This window comes from Triticum aestivum, chromosome 2A (genome assembly GCF_018294505.1).
Source record: "Triticum aestivum cultivar Chinese Spring chromosome 2A, IWGSC CS RefSeq v2.1, whole genome shotgun sequence".
Classification (NCBI taxonomy): Eukaryota; Viridiplantae; Streptophyta; class Magnoliopsida; order Poales; family Poaceae; genus Triticum; species Triticum aestivum.
Genome location: NC_057797.1, coordinates 446,499,499 through 446,512,107, shown reverse-complemented (window position 1 = coordinate 446,512,107; position 12,609 = coordinate 446,499,499).

The following is a 12,609-nucleotide window of genomic DNA, read 5'->3' as shown; positions in this document are numbered from 1 at the left end:
TCGGCTACGAGCCTATACGCACTAACCATCTACGTGGGAGTAGTTATGGGTATCCCGATGTCGTGGTATCAGCCGAAGCACTTCAGACGTCAGCGACGGAGCGGCGCGCGCCGAATTGGACTGGAACGCCACTAGGCTAGGTCTGCTTTCGGCCGCCCTCGCAACGTGCAGGTGTGCTATGGGCGATGGGCCCAGACCCCTGTGCGCTTAGGTTTAGACCGGCGTGCTGGCCTCTCTGTTGTGCCTAGGTGGGGCTGCGACGTGTTGATCTTCCGTGGCCGGGCATGACCCAGGAAAGTGTGTCCGGCCAAATGGGATCAAGCGTGCTGGGTAAGTTGGTGCACCCCTGCAGGGAAGTTAATCTATTCGAATAGCCGTGATCTTCGGTAACAGGACGACTTGGAGTTGTACCTTGACCTTATGACAACTAGAACCGGATACTTAATAAAACACACCCTTCCAAGTGCCAGATACAACCGGTGGTCGCTCTCCCTCAGGGATATGAGGAGGGGATCGCCGGGTAGGATTATGCTATGCGATGCTACTGGAGATGCTACTTGGAGATGCTACTTGGAGATGCTACTTGGAGGACTTCAATCTAGTCTCTTCTACGTGCTGCGAGACGGAGGCTGCCAGAAGCATAGTCTTCGACAGGATTAGCTACCCCCCTTTTATTCTGGCATTCTGCAGTTCAGTCCACCGATATGGCCCTTTACACATATCCCCATGCATATGTAGTGTAGCTCCTTGCTTGCGAGTACTTTGGATGAGTACTCACGGTTGCTTTTCTCCCTCTTTTCCCCCTTTCCCTTCTACCTGGTTGTCGCAACCAGATGCTGGAGCCCTAGAGCCAGACGCCACTGTCGACGACGACTACTACCCCGGAGGTGCCTACTACTACGTGCAGCCCGCTGACGATGACCAGGAGTAGTTTAGGAGGATCCCAGGCAGGAGGCCTGCGCCTCTTTCGATCTGTATCCCAGTTTGTGCTAGCCTTCTTAAGGCAAACTTGTTTAACTTATGTCTGTACTCAGATATTGTTGCTTCCGCTGACTCGTCTATGATCGAGCACTTGTATTCGAGCCCTCGAGGCCCCTGGCTTGTATTATGATGCTTGTATGACTTATTTATGTTTTTAGAGTTGTGTTGTGATATCTTTCCGTGAGTCCCTGATCTTGATCGTACACGTTTGCATGCATGATTAGTGTACGATTGAATCGGGGGCGTCACAACCGTGACCTTCTTCCCTCCCCCGCCTCGATCCTGACATGGCTCCATGTTTCGTTGATGTTGTAGGCGGTCGCTACTCACGCCGCGCGCGTGTGGCAGTGGACGGACGCGATGGTTTCCTTCGACATGAACGACCGCAAAGAGTACGTCACTTCCCAGCCGCCCCCTCTCCCTGTGTCTCCTCCTAGCGTGATTCATGTGTCATTCGTTGCGAGATTGGGAGGTGTTTGCTCTCTCGCATCCTGTAAATTATTCGTCTCACATTTGGCCCCGTCTGCTGCTCTGGTGTCGAAACCCGTAGGAGATTGAGATGGTTGTTTCGCTTTTAGAGACTACGATTGATCCAATGACGATTCACGTCTTGGTTGCCATGAATTCTGCTCCATGTTTTACAATCCAATGGGTTCCCTGTGCAAGTTAACAATACTGGTTTGGTGTGTAGAAGCTTGCTCAAATTCAGTGATGTTCTGTCTCAGGGTTTGCTTAGTGTGAATTATTCGCCGTTGGTATGATGTCATTGCATTAATGCTTTTGGTCCATTGTGTAAGTGTGGCAAACTATTCTTCTATCATTGCCTCTATGTAGAATTACAACAGTGTGATTTCTCATGTTTCATGTTTGGCAGACAAATATGTTGAAAATCAACTAACAGTTGCGAGTATGACATATGTTCAGAATAAGAACCATTCATGCTATTCGCTGTTTTACTTCTTGGTCATTGGTTGATGTACACATTTTCAGGAAGTTATAATCAGGAGGCAACATCTAATAGTTGCTAAATGCTAAATATAATAGTTGGTGTGCAAATTCTTCTACGCTGAATTTTACAGTCTGATGGGTTCACCGTGCTAGTTAACAGTATTGGTTTGGTGTGTTGAATCTCGCACAAATTCAGCAATGTCTTGTCTCAGGGTTTGTTTAGTTCCATTGGTATGATCGTGATGTCATTGCATTAATGTTGTTTGTCCACTATTTAAATGTGGCAGACTATTTTTCTACCATTGCCTCCGCGTAGGATTAGAATAGTGTAATTTCTGATGTTCGCTTTCAGGACTTGACTCTTGGTTTTATTGAGAAGGTGGCTCGTCGGATGCCGTTGCCGTGGATGACGATGATCTCGTTCTCAATAGGAGAATGAAGAGACACAATAAGGCATTTGTTTTGTGGTTGTCTTTCCGTTGTTGGTGTGTTATGAATTTGATTGATGTTCCGTGGTTTGCAGGGAGAGGGACGAGGATCGTGTGCTCACCGTGCAACACGGTGTCACCTCTTCGCTCCGGAGTGTCGGGATTCTTGCTAGAGAGCATTCAATGTCGGATTTCCTAATGTGTATTGTCCTTCTTTCATTTGTGGTCCACTGTTTGCTGTTGTTGGTTTACAGGTTTGGAAGGCAGCCATGCTGCTAACCTGACTTTGTGTTGCACAAGAGCTTCACGTCGTCTGAATTCGACGGTGTTACTGCCATGGAGATCGGTGTTGGGACAGGTGATGGCTTGTTATGAAATTTAGTGAATGAGAAAATTGTGTTGTGCTTGTACAACTGTGTAATTTTTTATTTTTTATTTGTTTTTGTGAATGTCAAAATGTTGAGTCCGAGAAGTTCAAGTATGTTAGTTTAAACTGTATTATTGAGATGCTCCAACTGATTGTAGGAGTGCATTGAGAAACAGAGTGAAAAACATCTATAAAAATGGAAGTTCAGGAGGATCAAAAAAGAAAAAGAAGAAAGAAAAAGCTCACACTTCCGTCGTTGATATTTACAATGACAAACAAGTAACAAGTTCATGTTTGTCAACCATTGAAGTTCATGTATATGGTAGCTGATGATTGTTGTGTGCACTCACGGGAGCACAAAAAATGCAGTTGACCGAGGGCCATGGATGTTGAACTTATGTGCAGTTAGTGTGGCGTGTGTCTCAAAAAAAATTTGTGTTCAGAAAAACAAAAACAATAAAGAAACAAAAAGAGATAAACCCAATGATTTTTGTAGGAAAAATCCTGAGAAGTTCAAATTGTTCAAATATGGAAGCTCAAAATTGTTAAAATAAATCCAAAATTTTCTAGTACTCGCCTCCCACCTCTTTTCTCGCGATATAAAAATATAGAACCTCACTCTTAAAACAAAAAAACTAAGGAATTTCACACACACACACACTTATATGAAAAGACCTGGATATGCTTGAAAAAGAAATAAAAATTGAAGTGTTCAACTTAAAAATAAACTCATGAAATTCCTTATAGCGACAAACACATCGGTTTTATTTTCCACATTTATAAATTAAATACACAGAAATTCAAAAAAAAATGTTGAGAAGTTCACATTAAATTAATGGTGTAGTTCGACGTTTAAAACATCTTAGATTTTTTTCATTACTAAATAACGAAAAGTGAGAAGTTCAAAGAAAAAATAGAGCAAATTAAAATTTATAAAAAAAGGATGTTCACTGTTTGTAAATAAAAAAGACTAGAAGTTCAAATTTAAATAGGAGACTGATTCAATATATATTAGAAAACTAGAATTTTTCCATTACTAAAAGAAATAATCCAAGAAGTCCAAAATACAAAAAATAGAGTAGCTCGACATTTATTAAAAACTTAGATTTCCTTGTTAACAAAGAAATAAAATCGTGACGTTCAAATTAAAGTTAATAAAAGTATGAAGTTCAATTTTTAAAAGATGTTGGATGCTTATTTAAAAAACATTTTTTCCAATAATAAAACTTAGAAGTTCAAATTAAAATAACAGAGAAATTCAAAGTTTATAGAAAAATAAAGAAAATCTCGTTACTAAAGAATAAAATGAAGAAGTTCAAAATAAAATAAAAGGAACAACTAAAAATGTTTAAATAGAAATGTCTTGTTTTAAAAAGAAGAAGTTCAAACTAAACTAATGAAGCGGAGCGGTCCTAATTAAAAATTGAAGTTGTTTCATGCTTATAAAAATCTCAGATTTCCACCAATACTAAAGATTACAACCAAGAAGATCAATATTAAAAAACGGATCGATTTAATGTATACAAAAAACTCAACTTTCTCGTTAGTAATGAATAAAACCAACAAGTTCAATTGGAAAAAGTAGAGCAGTTTGATATTTATTTGAACGAATCAAAATTTTCCACTTACTAAAGGACGAACAAGTTTGATGTTTCTAAAAAAAACTCCAATTTTCACATTTCTAAAAAACACACAAATTAGTTCAAATAAAAAAGTTAGAGCGGTTCGATGTCTATAAAAAACTCATATTTTTTTGTTACTAAAGCAAAACAGAAAGAAGTTCAAATTCATAAGTGCCAGAAGTTCACGTACTACATGGTGTGTGTTTTCATATGAGAATTGGAATAAAAAATTGAAGTATAAAAATTAGTTGCAAGAAGTTGAGGTGCTCGGCATGGGAAAGTTCAGACCTTTTTCGGAGAGAGGTAATCAGCATGGTGTATCATTTGTGAAACTCCCGATGAAAGGCAGACAAATTACGAACAAAAAATACGTGATAGAACTTTAAAGTGAAAACAGTGGGAAGTTCAACTACTACACGAAATGCATTTCAGATAAAATGGAATGAATAAAAAACTAAAAGCCTAAAAGGTTTGTTGCAAGAGGATCATGTCCTCCTCAAGGTGCAGTTCAAGATATCTAGTACGAGACGTATGACCTTTAATTACATGTTAAAAACAAGCAAAAAACAATGTTGTTTTTGCCATTGTTAAGACTGGTCTAAAAAGAAATGAATTTTGTAACGATTGTCTAGATGAAAAAGTTGCTCCTATTCATAAGCTTTCCAACGGTATGTTATATGGTACATTCCGATAAATGGTTTGAAAGTTCGACGTATACCATTAGAAACCAATTTTACCACATTCAAAAATATTTTTTGAACCGCCGCGAGCATGAAAACTAATTAATACGGGAAAGTTGCATGTTTTCAACAGCTTTCCATGGGTATATCATTTGCTCAATTCCGGAAAGTGGTTTGGGAGTTACGAACAAAAAACAACATGTCAAAAACAGAGTGAAGTTCAAATAGACATGTCCGAGAAGTTCAACTACTTCACGTAGTGCATTTCCATTCACGATGAAGGAAGAAATCATGATATGATCATTTTCTAATTTACTACAAAAGGGTAGGAATATCTTTTGTGTATGTTCAAGTCCTTGGTCGGAGAAAGTTAAAAATATTAATGTGAGATAGGTTTATACAAAAGAAATATCATTTGTGTAACACTAACGAATGGATGAGAAAATTACAAACAAAAATACGTCACAGAAGTTCAACGTGAAAACAGCAGGAAGTTCAACTACTACGCTGAATGAATTTTAGATGAAAAACTTTTAAAATCGTCACGAGTATGAAAAAACGATCAACACGGGAAACTTGCGTGCTTACAGCAGCTTTCCATCGGTATATCACCTGCTCAATTCCGGTGAATGGATGGAGAGTTACGAAAAGTGGATGGAGACCTACGAGCAAAAAAATCACGTGAACAACAGAGTGAAGTTCAGGTACACGTGCCGAGAAGTTCAGGTTCTTCACGCGGTGCATTTTTGAAGAATCTGTTTCGCGATAAAGGCAGAACGCATGATCCAGCCATTTTCGAAATTACTTGAAAACGGCTAGGAATCAGAGAAAACCATCAACATGAAAAAGTTTCGCATTTTCCGTAGCTTTTCTGCGGTATATTATTTGCCCCATTCCGATAAAGTTTGTAGAAATTACGGTGAAAATACGTTTTTCTCCATTTTCAAAACTGACTTAAAACCGTAAATAATTGGGAGAAACAATAAATACCAAAAAGTTTCGCATTCGTTCAAGCTTTCCAACGCCATATCATTTGCTGCATTCGGACGCACGGTTAAAAAATTACCTCGAAAATACAAACTCGATAGGACTTGGATCGTTTTCTAAATTACTCTTAAACCATTCAAAATTAGAAAAAAACTATCAAGATGAAAAAGTAGCGCATTTTCATAAGCTTTCCAACGCTGTATCATATGCCTCCATTGGATTAGCCGTTTAGAAATGACATCGAAAAAACGAACTCAGCTGTTCGGTTTATGAAATTTTACGTTTTTTGAAATTACTCTTTAACCATAAGGAATTAGAGAAAACTTTCAACATGTGGAAGGAGCGGTTTTGCAGGAGCTTTCCAACGCCATATTATATGCCTCATTCTGATAAATGGTTTAGAAATGCGATCGAAACTACGATTCACGTTTTTTGTGCGAAGAAAAAACGGTTTTCAAAACTGCTCTTAAACCGCTTATATTTTTGCCAAAAATTTAAGTTGGGTCATGATATTGGTGTCCATATCTTTTCAACGTTATATCGCAAGCCCCTTTGGGCAATGTTGGCGGAAGTTCAACCTAGTTCACAGGGAAGTTCAACGTACTAGTAGTGGGGCAGGTCAGGTTGTGATCAGAATATTATTCTGATCCCGTGATCAGAATAGTGTTTATGTATGCATATATATATATATATATATATATATATATATATATATATATATATATATATCATCGAATGTCTCACAACCACCATTAATTAATTCAGACATATATACACACATGTATATATATATAATTAGCTAGCTATATACAATTTCTCCTAATTGGTGCCTTCGGAGCCAGTGGCATTAGCCTAATTGGTGCCTTCAGAGCACTGCTAACAAATGGAAGTGGTTCATGGGGGCGGTAGCGGGTAATAGTATTTTCCTTTGGGATCTATGATCTGGTCGAGCAAAAATCCCGCTATTTCCTCTTGAATTGCTTGTATGCGCTCCGTTGGTAGGAGCTGCTCCCGCGCCTCTTTGAACTGTTAAGAAGGAGATCAATATGCATGTGTATTAGTTGTGTGACTAGATATCGATAATGGTGTAAAAATTGTGAATAGTGTTCTGACAAACGTACCCACTCCTGTCTTTGAGATCTGCTCCTTTCGGACGCCATCATGTGAATGTTCTCGCAAACGTAGTATGCACACAGATTATTCCCCGATGTCTACTTCAGGACCTTTACGAGAATGGAATTTGATCAGATAATAATTAATCAAGCATGATAATTAAAGAGATGGTAGCTAGCTAGCTAGTACTACTTAATTACTTACCTTGGGTCGATACCATTTCAGCTTTCGGTTCCATTGGCCTGGAGTGACGCTGATGAACTTTGCCAAAGCCCTGCCCACCGACAAAGAAAATGAATAAAGCGGTTATTAAATAGTTCATATCAGGAAATGACAAACTAAATAGGCCGAGATATAGTTAATAATGATTGAAATTACCTGTTGACTATCCCAGACAAGATGGTGTAGTCACTTGCTTTCTTAAGTAGTGAGTCTAGTATTTCAACTGTTCCTTCATCAACTTTAATGATTAACAAGATCCAGTGAAATCTGCATGCACACACTTTTGCATGTCTTAATTAAGCGGGCATATTTAAGCAAAAACATGTAGCTAGCTAGTAGGCAAAAACATAATTTGTAGTACAAGATAGTGTGACTCACTTGAAGTTGTAAGGAAGTAGTATATCTTCATTGTATTTGAGGCGCTTGAAGAACTCTAGCATGCTTTCCTCTACACTTTTTTCGTAATATGGATCTAATTTCCATGTGTATTCATTAATGGTATTTGGGTCAACGAACCCAATGCCATAGCGTCCACCTTTTTTCATTTCATAAATCTTCATCCTGCATAATACCACAGAAAAAAGAATATAGTGAGGATAATTATAGGTAATGATTGATCAAAATGATCACTACAGCTAGCTTGAGACTTAAATTACAGAAAGAAATCACTTACAGACAATAGCAACTGACGATAGATTTGTCGAGTGCGTCTTGATTGTATAACTGAAATAGTTCTGAATACTCAACGGACACAACTTTCTCATGGTAGTAATGATCCTTCTTGACATTCACCATGAGGACTCTCGATTGGAAATCTTGGTAATGTCCATGTACCATTGATGCATTCATACATTCTCGTTGGGAGCTTCGTGACCTCGTCTGGATCGACCAAAGGTTGGCCCCGGACATATTTCTATTTTATTTCCTCCTCTGCAATCAGAGGCATGGGCTCGATATCGAGGAGTTGTCCAACAGTGATCTTGAGCATTTCAACCTGCTCAATATGCTCCTCGATTATTACCACATCGCCCAGCTCGGGAACATAAACGGTTTGCCCACAATAATATTGGGCGCGCGTACTCTCATGTGTTGTTGGCACAACAAGCGGGGGGATTGATTGCGCCGCCTGTTCTCCCAGCTGGGGAACGGTTTTACCGCATGTTTTACCAGCTGATTTGCTTGAGCTCGAGCTTGCCTCTTTTTGTAGACGTGCTCGATTTAACTTCCTGTGGTGGCGCTCATAGTCTGTGTCAACAGGTTTGGGAGCTAGTGGTCTAGCCATACGAATGAAGTGGTTAATGTTTTCCTCAGGCACTTTCTCCCTTGGCGGCGGTGGCGGTTTCGGTGCAAAATGGGCTTCCACCTCGGCCTTTGATATGGCTGTGTTTTCCTCCTCGGACTTATTGTAAGGCCTCTGCGGAAGAGGCGCGAGGCTGCTTGGACCATATTGAAATCGCTTGCCTCCGCCTGTACCTCCAATACTACCTCGACTTGTACCGCTACGCACCATAGCTGAGGCATCTCTCTTTCGTGATTGCTGAGGGGCGAAGACGGCTGACGTGGCTGAGTTGGAGGAGGAGGAGTGGCCTAAAGCTGTGTCGGACTTGGAGGAGGAGTGGCCTGACGCTTTGCCGAACTTGGAGGAGGAGGAGTGGCCTGATGCGTTGGTGGACTTGGAGTAGCGGGAGTCTACTGACTCGGTGGCGGACTTCGACGAGGAGTCCGATGACGCGGTGTCGGTGGCCTTCGAAAGATGATGCAATCCTTTCTCCATAGGATGATACGATGGTTGGCCTCTCCCAGTGTGTGCTCCTCGTCACCCCCAGGAATGTCAAGCTCTAGCCCCGAATATTGGTCCACCACCTCATCAACCAGGACATGAGCATAGACCGCTAGAATCGGGTTGCAATGGAAGATTGCCTCAGGGGGATTTGTAAAAGCAAGGGCGTCCACCACCTTCACGGATATGTTCTTCATTTTGAAGTGTAGTTCGCAGTCAGTGTTCTCCATGATGTCATCCACTGGGTAGCTATCCAGCAATGCGTCGCCCGGGGCGGAACCCACGCTGCTTCTCGGCATGGATCGGACGGTGCTATCCAATGCTGGATCATTCGCTAGCTGCTGCAGCTGCTGAGACCCCCTTTGCTGGCTAAGTGAGTCGATCTGCTCCTGCTACCGCTAGAATTTGACTGCCAAGTCCACGTGCGCTGATTCTAGGCCTTGAAGGTGTTCATAGTCCAGCTTCCTCTGCTCCTCCTCCATCTTCCTCTTCTTCTCCTCCGCAATCTTCTTTCTCGCACGGGTTCTGTAGTCGGTGTTCCAGTCCGAAAACCCCTCATACCACGGAATAGCGCCCTTGCCTCGTGTTCTTCGCGGGTGTTCAGGATTTCCCAGGGCACGCGTAAGCTTGTCGTTCTCTCTGTTGGGCTCGAACACCCCCGATTGAGCCTCTTCTATTGCAACAAGTAGCTTATCTTCGGCTCCGTCTAGACATGCCTTCTTCGAAACTTTGCCTGTCTTCGGGTCCAACTCCCCCCATGCGCATAGAACCAAGTCCTGCACCTGGGGGGCTAGCTCAATGTTTCTGGAGTGACACCTGAATCCTCCATCTCTTTCTTAGACTTATCCCACTTAGGCATTCCCATCGCATAGCCACCTGGCCCCAGCTTATGAAACTTATCCTTTTTTGCGGCATTGGCCTTGTTTATTCTCGACCGTTCCTTAGATAATTCCGAATCCTTGAATTTCGCGAAATCGTCCCAATGAGCACTTTGCTTCTCTAGTGTTCCCTCGAATACTGGAGTCTTCCTTCCTCCCTTGACGTACTTGTCCCATACACGATTCTTGTGGTTGTTGAATGCAACCGCCATCTTCCTAAGAGCAGCGTCCTTGACTTTCTCCACATCTGCATCTGTGAAATGATCTGGTAGGGTGAAATGTTCCATGAGCGTTTCCCAAAGCAGAAGTTTTTGTCTGTCATCGAAAAAAGTAACTCCTGGACGTGGCTTTGCTGGCTCTCTCCATTCTTGAAGGGAGATCGGGAGTTGGTCCTTCACAAGAACTCCGCACTGACGAATGAACTTGTCCGCAATCTTCTTAGGCGCTAATGGTTCGCCATTAGGTTTGATGGCCTCGATATTGTACTTTACGCCCTCCTTAAACTTTTTATTCGGGCCTTGTTTCCTGTTGCCTGAAGATTTGCTCGATCCGGATGGCTGAAATAAGAAAGATTGATTCTTTAATATATCTTCAAGTCATTTAAAACATGTGATGATCACCAGATGCCTGCTTATATAAATATATATACCTCGCCGGTCTTTGTTGTTTCAAGATCAACATTTTCTGTGTCATGTTCATAGTTCATGACTTCATCAATTCGGTCGTCACGATCGAATATCATATCACCCTCCCCGGTGTTGTTTAGATATTCGGAGCCATCATAATCTTCTTCATTCTGATCATCATCTGGCCCGCGAGGATTGCGTATGATATTGAACAGGGCCTCTTCTCCCTCTCTGCCGGTATTGTCCGCCATAGGTTTTATTTAACTAATCCAAAAGAAATATATTCAAATTACAATGCATGGATGCAATCAATTAATAAGGAAAAACTAAATCAATCATAGTACATAATAAGCATCATCGAATATAATCTCGAATATGTCGTCTCGAATAATAGATATAATCTCAAATACATCGTCTCGAATAATAGATATAATCTCAAATACATCATCTCGAATATTATATATCGAATACATCACTAGCTAGCTAGCTAATAAAGATCGAATACTAGAGAGTAATCTAGGCGGTGGACAACCAAAGTGAAGAAACCATCACTCGATCATAGCTCGGGTGATCTCCCCAAAGAACCTGCCAGGTATTGGAGAACCCGACGTCCATAGCAGCCATGTAGCGATGGACGTGCTCGTCCTCCTCCTTGACACGGTGACGTACCACCTCTGGTGGGGCCAGCTCCCTCCGCACCGAAAGTGGCCCACGCGAACGCCACCAAAGGAGATCAGGGTCGATGACAGGACCTGGGGCCGGGTTCCTCACCAAGCATCGCGCCCCTGAAGGTAGCACCTCCCAGTGCCAGCCCGGCGGAGCCCAGTCCCGGACATGGGTCCTCTGAAGCAGGACGTCGTCGCGAACGGGTCGACGGTGAGGATGTGGGCCGGGCATCGTCGACAACAAATACTATATGCCGCAAAAGTAAAGTAACATTTTTAAATGATGGATTGTGATTTCATATATGCAAATTCTAAATTTTATAACTAAAACTAACATTTCTAATATTTCTATAACTAAAACTAACATTTCTAATATTTCTATAACTAAAAAACATTTCTATATAACTAACATTTCTATATAACTAACATTTCTAATATAACTAACATTTCTAATATTTCTATATAACTAACATTTCTATATAACTAACATTTCTAATATTTCTATAACTAAAAAACATTTCTATATAACTAACATTTCTAAAATTTCTATAACACAGTGTGTGTGTGTGTGTGTGTGCGTGATACGTCCATTTTGCATCATGCTTTTATATCGATATTTATTGCATTATGGACTGTTATTTCACTTTATGTCACAATACTTATGGCTATTCTCTCTTATTTTACAAGGTTTACATAAAGAGGGAGAATGCCGGCAACTGGAATTCTGGTCTGGAAAAGGAGCAAATATTAGAGACCTATTCTGCGCAACTCCAAAAGTCCTGAAACTCCACGGAACATCTTAAAAGAAATAAATAAAAATCCACGCCAAAGATGAAGGCCAGGGGGCCCACACCCTGCTCACGAGGGTGGGGGGCGCCCCCCTAGGGCGCGCCCCCTACCTCGTGGGACCCCTGGTGGCTCTCCGATGCCCATCTTCTCCTATATGAGGTCTTTCGATGAGAAAAAAAATAAAAAGGAACTTTTCGGGACGAGACTCCGCCGCCACGAGGCGGAACCTTGGCAGATCCAATCTAGAGCTCCGGCGGAGCTGTTCTGCCGGGGATACTTCCCTCCCGGAGGGGGAAATCACCACCATCGTCATCACCAATGCTCCTCTCATCGGGAGAGGGCAATCTCCATCAACATCTTCACCAGCACCATCTCATCTCCAAACCCTAGTTCATCTCTTGTATCCAATTCTTGTCTCAAAGTCCGGGATTGGTGCTAGTAGGTTGCTAGTAGTGTTGATTACTCCTTGTAGTTGATGCTAGTTGGTTTATTTGGTGGAAGATCATATGTTCAGATCCTATAT